The sequence below is a fragment of the Quercus suber genome, unplaced genomic scaffold (genome assembly GCF_002906115.3).
Source record: "Quercus suber isolate HL8 unplaced genomic scaffold, Cork oak 2.0 scaffold_389, whole genome shotgun sequence".
NCBI classification, from domain to species: Eukaryota; Viridiplantae; Streptophyta; class Magnoliopsida; order Fagales; family Fagaceae; genus Quercus; species Quercus suber.
The window spans coordinates 476404-490594 of NW_027069841.1; positions in this window are offsets into that span (position 1 = coordinate 476404).

A 14191-nucleotide genomic window follows, 5' to 3' on the forward strand; every position below is an offset into this window, starting at 1 on the left:
TTTGTAAATCATCTGAGGTATGAATTGACCTTGGCATTAATTGAATGTACCAGGTAAATGAAAAGCCCTTGAGAGATTGAACAAATTTCCTTATTAACAAGGTATCTGACAAAGCAAAATTCTCCACAAGTTGAATAAATATACACTAATTGCTCTTGAGGAAACCTAGTAAAGCCATCAAATTTCTCAAATTTTGGTTTTTGATAACTTGTTGGGAATGAAATAGTACCATAATAAGCTAGATAAGGTTTTTGATATCCAAGAATGTGTAAATTTATAGATGCCTAAAATTCTTTAATTCCCTCAACAATGAGTGTCTTTAATTCATCTTGTGTTATAGAACTAGATGATGTGTGCCCTTCTTTAGTTATATGCATATGAGTTCGTGTCGATGTACTTGCTTGAGATGCTACTTAGGCTGCCAAGGCCGCTATTTTGGCATCTTTCTCAATGAGTTTCTATTGCAATTCTTGAAGTTGCTCTTCCAAATTTGTGGTGCTAGTTACTAGAATAGGCATGTCTTTAGAATCACTTTCATCTGAGATCTTTAACTCTTTACCAAATTGATCCATTAGAATTTTTGGAAAATATTCTTCTTGAAAAATAGACTTTGAATCTCTATATAGTGGACTATAAAATCACTTTGTGTTTCCACAGCATCGGAAGAAGTGGTGGAGATTGATGAGTCATTAGTATTGGATTGGGACATGAGGTGTGCTCTAGAGCATGTGATAGGACCTGAGTAAGGCTTTGGTGGTTTATTAACTTCCTCAAGAATCTCTATCACGTTTCTATTTTTTTTAATTCGTCCCCAATCCAAACTTTTCTTCTTTTACCAACAAATAGCCTGCAAAGAATGCCCATTTATGAACTTCCAAGTTTGACTTGACCCTTTTTTATTGTTTAGCACAAAGAGCGATTAATGGGTATTGATTAGATAACGCAGAAGTTTGACTTCTTCTCTCCTTACATTTCTTCTAGGAACTTGCTTGATTGGTGGCAATGTTTCAAGGGAGGCATCAATTTCGGTGGCTACTTCTTTTCCTTTGGCAATAAGGTCACTCTTTGGTGAAGCTAATTCACGAATGCAAGGCCGCATTGACCTTGGTTGAGGAGTCACCTTTTACTTTAGTGATGCCTTCTTCGAAGTCTTAGTAGATTTCTCGATGACCTTAACCTTTGGGGTTTCAAGAGGACTAACTTCCTTTCCTTCAGTTGAAGTCACCATCACTGACTCAGTAGTTCCCAAAGTGATTGGGATAGAGCAAATCATGATTTGTATTGGAAGAAGCCTGGGGGCTAAACCCACGGTGCTAATCTCTCTCTCTCTCTCTCTCTCTCTCTCTCTCTCTCTCTGTGTGTGTAGTTTATCAGTTCAACCAAAACGTCTTTATATCAAGTCTCACCTCTTATTATTCCATTTGTTTTCCAAGAACATATTGGTAAGTCCAAATCAGTCTCATCTCTCTTCACTTTGTTCAATCACATGGGTGGCTGACAGTAGCCCACCCTAATTCTTTTGTGTAAGCAAGACCTATTTACTAGGAGTTAAAACAAAGCCATCTAATTTATGGCCTTATTTCTCCAAAATAAAAAAAAATAAAAATTTATGGCATTGTTTTCTTTTAATCAGTTTAGAGAAACATCGATAGTAAAGAGAAAGACATATGTTTCAGTTCATAAATAATGTGATGTGGTGGATATAATCTTACTCACGTATTTCTTGATGAAGTCGTTTTATAAACTTTAAAGAATACATGATAGTGTGATTAAAGAATACATGATAGTGTGATACTTTAAAGGACTCAAAAGGGTGGTCTTGGTCAAACTCTGATTCTTTCAATGTTTTTTGCCTGTATGTAAGCCTTCACTCAAACCCAAAGTTAATGCTTCCCTGACAGTAAAGCATAATGCTAATATTGGGGTTAGATACGCAATTGTGGCAACCAGCTAGATGACTTATAATGAGATGTTTTTTTTTAATAAAAAAATAAAAAATTATATTCTTAGACGACATAATTTATGGGTGGATAAACACACTTTTATAAATTTTAAACTAAACCTTATGCTTAAATTTCATAAATTTTTAATAAGATCGAACTAAACAGACCAGCATACTCCAGAACCTAGGGTGCCACAAGCAGTACAAGCCTGCAAGCAGTGCCAATACTCGGAATGGTGTCACATAAAGCACCACAAGAAATTTAATTTTCCAATTCTTCACAAATCTAATTTTCAACTACATTGCATGCGTGCACACAAAACATACATTTGATTCTGTCATAAATGATAAAAATTTAGTCTCCTTTTCAATGAAAAAAGACAATTCACTAAATCATAAACAATCTCTCATTCATCATTTTATACAAATCACTGTCATTTAAGTGACAAAAAATAATCATGTAGTGAAATTTTTCCAGCATTTTCTATAATTTTGGAACATTATTAATTTTTTGTTGAAAGCACTAGATTTGATGCCAACTTGTATCGCAAACGTTCTAACTAGTATCCACTCAAATTAAAAGAATGGTCAAGATTAAAACACCATTAAATCAATGATTTAGATTAAGGTGGATACCATACCCCCAAAAAGAAGGGAGGTATGGTAGAATTAACATGAATAATCATTTGTATAAACATGAATAACCTTTAATAAGATGGGTTAGAAAGGGAAATTACCATTAATAGATGAATTATTTTAGACTTTAATTCTCATAAATTTGAAATAGATTTCTTCTAATAAATAAAGCGTAAATAAATATATTTTAGCATTAATAAATCATATTGGATGTATCTTTACCCAAACGTGACAAATTAATACAACACCTTTAAAAAAAAACTAAGAACTTAACAAGTCCAAAGACAACTAAGTAATAAGATTATACTTTTTCACATCCTACTATTCATTATCAAATATTTAAATTTATTTCATATATATTACCATTTGTCTGTGCACTTCATATTATGTTTTTAAGTCATAATTCTAGTGTATTTTTACATTAATAAACTATTAGGGAGGTCTTTTTCATTTTCAAAAAACAATGTAGTAGGAAAAAAATCACCAATATAGGGTGGTGTGCGAAATTTTGGAATGGCTCCCCTATTGCTGAAAATTTTAAGAATTCTATGAAGACGTTTGCTAAATTCTTTTATTCAAATTTTAATAAATTATACATCTTATTCTTGTTTTTTCAAGAACCAATAAATAAATTACCCAAATTCTTTAATAACATATGGAAAGTACCCAATATCCTGTTGTTAGGTGTTTTTTTTTTTTTAGGGGGGGGGGGGGGGTAATATTCAAGACCATATTCTTAATTGTTTCATAGTTCAAACTTAAATTTTGAGCTTAAAAAAATTTGAATTATTAATAGTTGGAGGAGAAAGTGAGCCTTGTCTATATGACCAACTTAACTTTTAGGGTAGTCATTGGCTTTGCTATGCAATTTGTACTAGGCAAACATAATGGGTTTGAAATAAAATCTATCATAGCCATCCAGTGATTATTTAGTATTGTTAGTAGTATTTTTACTAGCTCTTTTTGTACTATATTTTCTTTAAATGGGTGAAAATTTATTAATAAACCTAAAATTTTCATGACCTTCATTTACTTTGAAAACATATGATCTTAGTTATTAATTACTTAGTGTATTATGACATAGGAAAACATAATTTGTAATGCATTAATCGATATATGTTATGTACTAAGTACATAAGTACAAACATATGTTATTTTAAGTTATATGCATTCCACTATTCATGTAGATCAACTGAAACCAACTAACGTTTCTAACAAAAGAATCTAGGGTCTAAATCCCCCACCTCTAATACTAGTATATTAAGAAAAAAAAAGTATAATTAAACATAAATCTTAGAATACATATAAATTAAAAATCAAAATTAATGAAACATAATTTCTTGATTTTAAGCCATGTACAATTTTTATTTTTATTTTTATTTTTTTGAGAAACAATTAATACTAATAATTTGCATGAGTGTACATTAATGAATACAAATAGGGATCAAGTTTTTAATAAATCTAAATAATTCCACGCTTTTGCTTATTTTGACAACATATTCGTGTATTTTTTAATTACTCAGCATATTATGATGCAATGAAAAATAGCTTGTAACAAATCAAGAAATACAAATTATATAATAAGTAAGTAAGTAAAAACATATGTTTTATATCTTTATGTGTATAAACATGAATGATCATATGCATAAACATGAATAACCATTATTGAGATGAGTTAGAAAGGGGAGTAACCATTAATAGGTGAATTGTTTTAGCCTTAAATTCTCGTAAAATTGAAATTGATTTATTTTATAAAAAATGTGTAAATAAATATATTTTAGCATTAATAAATCAAATTGTTTACTTGAACATGACAAATTAATACAACACCTTTAAAGAACATAACAGCAAGTCCAAAAGGAATATATAAGATTATACTTTTTCACACTCTGCATTTAAATTTATATCTTATATATTATCATTTGATTTTGTTCACCTCATATTATGTTTTCAAGTTATAATTCTAGTGCATTTTTACATTAACAAACTATTAAGGAGATCTTTTGCATTTTTCAAAACAATGTAGTTGGAAAAAAATCTCCAATAATGAGTGGTTTCGAAATTCTGGAGTGGCTTTCCCTTGTTGGTGGAATTTTTAAGAAACCTATCAAGACGTTTGCTAAATGCTTCTATTAAAATTCGAATAAATTATACATCTTATTCTTGGTTTTTCAGGAAATCAGTAAATAAGTTACCCAAATTCTTTAATAACATATGGAAAGCACCCCATATCCTATTGTTATTTTTATTTTTATTTTTTGTAATCTACAAGATCATAATCTTAATTTTTTCACAGTTCGAATTTAAATTTATTATATAAAAAAATTGAATTATTAATAATAGGAGAAGAGAAAGAGCCTTGAGCTATATGGTCATCTTAACTTTTGGGGCTGTCATTGGCTTTGCATTGTAATTTGTACTAGGCAAACATATAAAATCTATCATCGTCATCCAGTGATTGTTTAGTTTTGTAGTAGTATGTTTACTAGTTCTTGTTGTACTATTTGTTCTTTAAATGGGGGAAAATTTATTAATAAACTCAAAATTTTCTATGCCTTTATTTATTTTGAAAACATATTGTGTTGGTTTTTAATTACTTAGCCTATTATGACATAGGTGAACATAACTTGTAATGCATTAATAGATATATGTTATGTAATAGATATATGGTTGGTGGTGACTCCTAAAAAATGAAAATAAACAAGAGACTCACACACATACACCTCACCCAATAAACATATACACACAAGAGTCACATCGCCAAAGCACCCAATGTGTGACAGAAAACTTAGAAACAAGGGGTCATCCAAACTATCTATTTCGATTTTCACAACATGCATTTGATGTTGTAAACAACTAAATTTCAAGTTTGACAAAAACCAAATAATTAAAGTACTTTCCCAAATGTGAATGAGTGGTTCAATTCTCTGTGATTACAAAAGGGGACCCTCTAATTCAATCTCCTTAAAAGATTTGTTGATTGGAATTGTAAGAATGTGATTTTGATTCGAACACCAAATAACTTTTAATTTGTTTGAGGAATGGATCAAATATTTTTGAAATAGAATTATAACGAATTTCAGGCTATGAGCTTGTTAGAAATTCTTTGTTCTTCATGTGTTTTACGTGTGTTCTTCATCTTTGAAGATTTGTGATGGAAGTTTTTTGGGACTTTAGAGGCTTAAATTTGTAGAGCTTCACTGATTTGCGGTCTCTTGGCATTTTTTGGAGGCTTTTGAGTTTGATTCCAATGACCTTTCTAGGAAGTTGATTTTGATGATTTCTTTTTGAATTTTCTTCGTATTTGAAGGTTGAAATTCTTGAAGTTCATGGAGTATTTAGGGCATGATCCCAATAGAGCTTCTATACTTCTAAAGGTTTATGAATCTTCTGGATGTTGCATATGGTGTGTCTCTCCATGGATGTCTTTCTAGATGTGTATAAATGCCTTAGGAATACTTCCATTTATAGTAGTTTGGGGATGGTTAAGCGACATGTGGCAAAATTTGATTGATGATACATGTCATGATTTGACTAGAAGAGCTTTAAGACTCTTTCTCCAAGACACGACATCATTTGATTGGCCTAAATGTCTTAATTTTCAAAATGACATATGTTAGAACTCGATTAGATTGATTATGTCATTGCCGACACGTATCGACGTGTTGTTGATATTGTATTTTGTCTGCCTCAATTTGCATGCTGAACCCCGAGAAATCCAAAAATATTATTTTCTCTCCATGGGGATGCAAGAACATCCAGAATGGTGTGGCGCAACTCGTTCAGACACCGGAGCACCCAAAGTGCCTTTTCAACTCAAATGACAAAAATGCCCCTAGTCAACCTAGGATTGACCGAAGGTCAAAGGAAGTCAAAACCCTCACAAAACAACATTTTTCATAGTTTTACATCAAACCTGAGCTCTCAAAGATTTTTAACAATTTTGACCTAGTTTGACTCAGAGTTAACCTCGACGGGCCAAAAACCCTAATTTTGATACGGCTTTCAGAATGAGTTAAAACCAATGTCATTGCGAAGATTATCAAATTTTCATTCCAGCGACTATTCATGGGTTGAAATCGGTGTTAGAACGGCCGAGGTATCACAAAAATCGAAATAATGCACCGATCGATGCATCACTAACTTCTGGGAGCCATAACTTTTGATCCGATCATTGGATTTTCAAGTTCCATACCTTTCAGAAACATGAAGCCAAGATCTTTCCAGAGGGTGTCAAGAGCTATACGGTTAAATCCGTGTTTTCACATGCTTATATGTTGGATTCATGTTCTTCCACATTTATGTGGTAGGCTTCTACATGGTTACATGCATGTCTATATGCCTATATGTCTAGATCTATGTTTTCACATGCTTGTGTGCTTGGATCTATGTTCCCTACATGCTTCATGCCATCTTCCTTGTGCTTGTGCACCCTATGCCAAGTTTGTGTGCCTAGACCTAGGCCTTGTATGTCATGTTATGTGCTGTTATAGCCCTTTCGTCGCTTTTGTCTTTCTTTCTTGTGTTGTGGCTTATTGGTTCGGACCCGATCTAGACCTTATGCTCTTTGTCATTGTCCATACACCAAAGCACGTATCAAAGGGTTTGGATCATCCTATTTTCATGCATACGCTTGCTTGCTTCTATGCTTTATTCTGTGTTAGCCTCTCTAGTTCTAGGCTTTGCTACACTTGACGCCCTTAGCGAGTTTGTGGTTGTGTGGTTACATCCAATGCCCACGAGGCCTTGTTTGGGTGTAACCAATTGGAGTGCATCACCATGATGCTGGCTACTTCGTGCATACCTTTCCCCTTTTTCGCTTCGTGTGATGATATGCTTACCATGCTTGTTTGTGCCACCCGTTGGCTTTATCTTTACACGCATATCTTTACACGCTTGCTTACATGTCCATGCATGAGTCTTGCTTGCTAGTGTGTCAGCCATACTTCAACACAATGAAGTTATGGACATCTTATCCAAACCTACATTTGTCCCTCGCGGACATCACCTTTTGTTTGCTTCTTTGCTTGTATGCCTTTTTGCTTGTTTGCTTGCTTTCTTGCTTATTTTCCTTCTCGCTTATTTGCTTGCCTTCTTGTCTCTTTGCTTGCCATGTCTATCATGTATATTTGCTTTATACCTCTTTTATATGATCTTTGCATCCTTTCCTTCCATTTCTTATCTGCTGGTTTCTTGTCTTTACCTTTGCATGTACACATATGGAGCGAGGACACATGGAGCCAAGGCATGGTCCCCCAAGCACAAGCAAAAAAGGTGCAAATGTAAGTATGTAGATATGAGCCAAGCGGCTATGTTCAGTAGATTTATGGGGTCTAGCCTTTCCCATTTGGTTATGTACTCTTTTAAACCCCCCCCCCCTTTCCTTCCTCCTCCCTTTCTCTCTTAGATGGGTTGTATTAGGTATATCATGCCATGTACCATTCGTCCTCATCTCTAGAGCATTGTGACCCCTGTTTACTTTCCTACACTTATATTTTGGGCTATGCTCTAGGGATGTAGGCATTTACTTTCCCACTCTGTGTGCTTGCATTGTGCATGATATATGTATGTGTATATATATATATATATACAAGCTCGTCACTTCTGGTGTGATTGTCACAGTCCATGTCACCTAAGGCTAAGCGATGCCTAATTTCCGCCGCGCAAGTAAGGTGACATGTCACCGGATTTTCGCCGTGGAAATCTGGCACTTTGCTAAACGCCTTAGGAAAGCATAGATTGGGACCAAACCCATTCAAAAGCCAAACCTTAAAGTTCCTATGCATGCTAAGCCCCGAAAGTCAATGCCAAAATCATGTTTTTTTACTGTCAATCTCCAAAAATTAAGGTTTTATCAAAACAAATGATTGTCCTTAGACAGGCATTGTGGGGTGCCTAACACCTTCTCCACACGTAACCAAACTTCCAAACTCAAGAATCAAGATTTTTTTGCCATCCACATTAGATTAGGAAAAATGCCCTTTTTCTTAGCCTAGAATTGGTAGTAAAATCAACTAGAAACAAGTGACCAATCACACCTTAGAAAAATCCAATGATTGGTGACAACTTCACTTACCTTTGGTAATCCCTTAAAATTTGGCTTAGATTCCTACTAAAATGCCAAAGGTAGACCTACCTTCCTCCACCAAGAGAGAGAGCTCCCGAAACCCCACACAAACCATGCCACACACTACACACGCGCACATCCATCATTCGAGAGGGGTCTTCAACGGGCCCCCACATGTGCAGGAGCGTCACCACAGCGAGTGGTCAAACGAAGGCCCGACGACGGCGATTCTTCACCCCAATCGAGGTCGGGAGTCAACACGTGTGATTGGCTCTTGCATGGTTTTTATGTATTTGTTTTAGTGAAGCTTGGCAAATTTTTATTGGTCTTTGCATAGTAGTAGTGACACCTAGTAGTAGTACGTGGTGCTTTATAATTTGTAGTACTTTGTGAACTTAGTAGTATGATGTGGCAGCTTGTGATAGGTTAGAAATTTTCCTTCTTTATAAATGTTTTAGGAGAAATTACAATCAGCTTAGTTGGAATCAAAAGTGTAGAACCACAAAATCCTCTCCCTCTATGAAAAACGCAATCCTTATCATGATGATAGAGGAAAGCAAAAACAATACCTGTGTGATTTCAATTTAGAGTGTTGCTACCCAAAATTTAAAAAAAGCAGAAGCCCATAAGAAAAGAACCGTGAGCCCTTGAATGAGGAATAGAATGCCCACCAGCCCCCAGTAGGACTTATAAAAGGAGTGGGACATGACCTACTAATGGAAGATGATAGGGGGAGAGGGGGAGAGGGAGTCACCTTGTCTAGGTCCTCTTTGGGGTTTAAAGGTTTGTGTTGGATTTTCCTTATCAGGCAAAGTGCTTGAGACTGTGGTGTACATGATCCAATGAACCCATTTTGGAGTAAAATTCATGGCCATCAATAAAACTTTTAAGAAATTCCAAGTAACCCTATCATATGCCACCTACTTCTTATCTATCTTAAGGGCTAATTTCGTTGTATTTTTTTTTTTTTTTGGTTGAAGGTTTTATACAGCTCATGTGCAAAAATGATATTCTCTATATTGTATGTACCCTTGATGAAAGCAATTTGGAATGGGGATATTAATAAATCCATGAAAGGTTTTAGTCTATTAACCAAAATTTTAGAGATGATTTTGTAAACAAAGTTGCAACAACTAATCAGTCTAAAATGAGAAATCTCTTCAGTTATATGAAGTTTATAGGGAAGAGTGATAAAATTATGATTGAGAGGCTTAAGAAGAGCACTTGAGTGGAAGAAGGGCCCTAGCAAAGTTACTTTGGTTGGAACTTTTAAAACAAATAGAATCTCACACTAGGAGGGAAAAGTAGTGGAAGTTGTTGGCCTTTAGGCTTTGGAGCATTCACATTAGTTTATGCAAAAAAATTTGTCTATTTTAGTATAAAAACTTACTTTTTCTATTTTAGATACTCATTTTTCAAAACACCACACATTAGATTATCTATTTTACAATAACATTTTTTCTCTCTTTCTTCACACACTACAACTGTTATTTACTCTCTTCTTTCATCCTTAAGATAGTAAAGAAAGAATAAACAATTAAATGTAAAATAAATAGTGTCAGTGTAAATTTACACAGTTACTATAGCAACTTTACAAATTTACACATCCTTAGCTTGATTGATATGGATGATTTTGGGGTTTAGATGTGTAAAATGAGTCATTATTTATTTTGCATTGTCTAATGCAAAATGCACTATGGTGACAAATTCCATAATCCAATGGACCCATTTTGGACTAAAATTCATAACCATCAGTGCAACTTTTACGAAATTCCATATAACCCTATCATATCATATGCCTTGTTTATATCTATCTTAAGGGCAACAAAGTTGAATTTCCTTGCAAGGGGTGGGGGGAAGGTTTCATACAATTCATGTGCAAGAATGATCATATTGTTTGTAATGGATCTACCCTTGAAGAATGCATTTTGGGATGGGGATATTAATAAATGCATGAAATGTTTTAGTCCATCAATCAAAATTTTAGAGATGATTTTGAAATCAACGTTGCTAAGACTAATCAATCTAAAATGAGAAACTTCTTTAGAGATAAAGAGGGATAAAAGTATGATTGAGAGGCTTAAGAAGAGCACTTGAGTGGAAGAAGGGAACACAACTAGCAAAGTTACTTTGGCTAGAGCTTTCAAAACAAATTGAATCTCAATTTCAAGGGAAAAGCAGTGGGAACTTGTTGGCCTTTATTGCTAACATATTGGCTACTACCCTAACATCACTCTTAACTAGACTGGTAAGCTCTCTCCAAAATCCTTAGATATATTTTGTGCTTGCACTAAAAAAAAATTGTCCTATTGTAGCGTTTTTTTTGCGGCGCTTTTAAAAACTGCCGTAATAGAGGATCCTGTAGCAACGCTTTTCGAAACCACTGGTTTAGGAAATCCTATTACACCATTTCAACACTGGTGCTTCATAAATTGCTACAATAGGAGACCTATAGCGGCGGTTTCCAAAACTGCTGGTATAGGAAGCCCTATTGCAGCGTTTTCGAACTGCTTCTATAGGTCAGAATTACCGATACATTCCATTATGGGGTATACCTATCCCGGCTCTTTTAAAAGCATTGGAGAGGATTTCTCTATTCTCTTATGGGGGAGACCTATCCCAGTGCTTTTAAAAGCGTTGGAATAGGGTTTCTTCATTCCATTACGGGGTATACCTATCCCAGCGCTTTGAAAAGCACTGGAATAGGGATTTCTCATAATAAATCACCAATACCCCCCTAAAACTTGATTACGTAAATAAAACCAAATTACGCCCATAAATAGAGAGAGTGACCAAAATGCCCTCGTAAACGCAGAAAATGTCCAAAACACCCCCGATATCTGAAAAAGGCCAATACACCCTCGAAACCTAAACAGTGACCGAAATACCCCCCAAAACATCAAAAATGACCAAAGTACCCCTTATGCCTGAAACATATCAAAATACTCTCGATTACTTGAATAAAACCAAAATACCCCCATAAATCAAAAAAGTGACCAAAATACCCCCGTAAACACAAAAAATGTCCAAAACATCGCTGATACCTAGAAAAAGATGTATACACCCTTGAAACCTAAAAAAATGACTAAAATAACCCCAAAAACCTAAAAATTAACCAAAGTACATTCCAAAACATCGAAAATGACCAAAGTACCCCCATGCCTAAAAAAGACCAAAATACCCTGATTACTTGAATAAGACCAAAATCCCCCTATAAAGCAACATAGAAAATAACCAAAGTACCCCCATGCCTAAAAAAGTCCAAAATACCCTCAATTACTTGAATACGACCAAAATACCCCCATAAATAAAAATAAAATGACCAAAATGCTCCCGTAAATACAAAAAATGTCCAAAACACACTCGATACCTAAAAAAGACATACACACCCCCGAAACCTTAAAAATGACCGAAATATCCTCCAAAACCTAAAAAAATGACAAAATACCCTTTAAAAATTAAAAATTAAAAATGACTTGAGTATTTTATTAATTTTTTAAGTTTCCAAGTCATTTTGGTCAGGTTTTAGGCTTAGGATGTATGTGTGTAAAATTTTAATGCTTAGGGGTATTTGTTGTTTTTAGCTTTTGGAGGTATTTTGGTTAGTTTTTTAGGCTTAGAGGGTATTTTGGTATTTTTTGGCTCAAGGGTAGTTTGGTTTGTTTTTTTTTTTTTTTTTTTTTTTTTTTTTTTTTTTTTTTTTAAGTTTCTAGGGTATTTCTGTCACTTTTTGGCTTAGGGTAATATTGGTCATTTTTTAATGCCTAGGGGTATTTGATTCATTTTTAGCCGTTGGGGGTATTTTGGTCATCATATTAGGCTAAGGGGTGTTTTTAGTCATTTTTAGGTTTCGGTGGTTTTTTGGTCTTTTTCTAGGTTTCAATGATATTTTGGTCTTTTTTTAGGCTTCAAAGGTATATTAGTTCTTTTTCATGTTTTGGGAGTATTTCAGCTATTTTTTGGGTGTTAGGGATGTTTTAGTCATTTTTTAAGTTTATCGGGTAAGTTGGCATTTTCTTAGTCTTAGGGGTATTTCGGTCATTTCAAGGATTATTAAATTAAATTTTATTAATTTCAATTTTTTTTAGGTAACCAAGGTGTGTTTTGGTCTTTTTTAGGCTTCAAGAGTATTTTGGTCATTTTTCATGCTGTAGGGGTATTTTAGTCTTTTTTTGGGTGGTAGGGCTATTTCAGTCATTTTCTAAGTTTATGGGGGTATCTTGCCCTTTTTTTAGTTTTAAGGGTATTTAAGTCATTTTAATGATTATTAAAGTATATTTTATTAATTATGGTCATTGAGTTTCATCTTATATTTTTATTAATTATTAAATTATATTTATTACTTTTAGTGTAGGAAAAAAAAATCCCTAAAGGCTTATTACAGCGGTTTTTACACCTATTACGGTGGTTTTAAAACCACTGCTATAGGTCTAAGTAAAAAAACCGGCTTTCAAAATTTTCAAAAAATTTTGAAAATTTCATGATTATTGTGGCAGTTTAAATTCGTTGCAATAAGTGAACAAGTAGCCATAATAGGTTTAAAACCTATTACAGCGGTTTTTTCTGCTGCAATAAGCGCCATTTTCGTCACAATAAGTCCCCCATACCACTTAAAAATTTTCAGACTTCCCACTTATTTTTTTCAGCTTCCCACCGCTTTGGCCTCTCATTTTTGGTCTCCCTCTCCCTCTCCCTCTCTCTCTCTCTCTCTCATGGATCTTCCTTAACCCACTTTCCCTCCTCCTCTCTTCTTCTTTACTCAAAACCCACCATTTCTTTTTCAAAATTTCAAACACAAAAAATACTACCCAAAACCACAAATCCTACCCAAAGCAAGGTAAGTCTCTCTAGCTCTCATCTCTATATTTTTGATTCTGTAGTTGGTGTTTTTGTGCTGTTATCCTTTAAAGAAACACCCTTTTTTATTTTTTCTGGTCAATGTTCAAAGCTTGCTACTTTCATTGAATTTTTGAGATTTTTCTGGTCAATGTTCAAAATTTGCTATTTGCATTGAATTTATGAAGAATATGGTGCAAAATCTAGAAATTATGAGACTTTTGATGCATTTTATTAGTATCACACTTGCTTTTATTTAATTAAATTCCTGATATTATTATATAGTTCTGCAGTACTTTTACTATTGGGTTTCATAGATACTTTTTTTTTTTTTTTAATAATTTGGTGGCCCAACTTGGCATTTCAAAGTATGATTAGTCTTATTGTCATTTGTCAAGTATGTTATTGGCTTGGAACTCAGAATAGGTAGAACTTGAAATAAGAGAAATAAAAGATATGACATTTAAGATCAGTGACTTGTAGAAATACTTCAAAAGTTTACCAAATTTATTGGTGTGTGTTGATTGTCAATAACATCATATTGGTCAAGGATGATGCTCTTTGAAAAATTGGGAATAAAATGTTATCTTATGGTTTGTATGTGCCTTTCATTTTTTTTTTTTTTTTAATGAGAAGTTTTATGATAAAGTAACACCATAAATAATTCATTTGTGAGAAGAACTGAAGAAGTGCTGATTGACCTTAAAACT